Below are 858 nucleotides of genomic sequence, written 5' to 3' on the forward strand. Positions count from 1 at the left end.
GAATATTAAAAAGGGGAAATCCATGTACAGAAATATGTTTGAGAACCATATACAACCCAGTAATCAGACTTGTCTGAGCCTGAAATATATATCACATTTTATTTATCATATTTATCAAAAATAGCAGTACTACAAATTTCAAAATACCCAAAACATTGAGGCTTCATTCCTTGTATTGCACATGGTAAAACTTCTTGATGATGTATTTGGCTTCCTATTTCGATAGGTTTTTAATATTTCTTGTAACTAAGTTTTAGATCTTCCTACATATTTGATTCTAATACTGCTGATGAGAGGTTATTCCTTGAAACACTGCATATTGAAATTTATATGATTGTATTGTTTTTGTATTTAATATACACTGTCAAGGACAATCACTCAAGAAATTTGTTAAAAAGAGATGTATGCAGCACAAACCCCAACATAAAACCAGGTGATCATATCCTGCTTGACTCCCAAGTTCTATATTTATTGCTATATAATTTAACTTGAATGCATTAACGAAATCCTTAATGAATTTATTTTTTTGGTTGAGAAATGTTTTATATACAACTTTGTTTTGTTTTAATTCTCTTTGTTAATCATGCTGTTCTGTTGATTTGTTACTATTTTTAACCATGTTTGCTGAAGTATTCTAAACATATCCGTCCTTATGGTAAATTTTACCATGAATTTTTACAAATTAATGTGTTATATTGCTGTTTACAATGTGAACAATTACTGCATGAGTTTAATACATTAGCAGGGATATACCCTTTAGATTTGTATTATTGGGGTGAGTTAGATTGCTTGTAAGGGGTAAAGTCTATTTTAGTGGGTACCTGCCTTATCAGTTGTTGTGTGCAAGATTTTGTGAAA

This window comes from Perna viridis, chromosome 13 (assembly GCF_037379345.1).
Source record: "Perna viridis isolate PV_CMFRI_1.1 ecotype Kerala chromosome 13, ASM3737934v1, whole genome shotgun sequence".
In the NCBI taxonomy this organism is placed as follows: domain Eukaryota; kingdom Metazoa; phylum Mollusca; class Bivalvia; order Mytilida; family Mytilidae; genus Perna; species Perna viridis.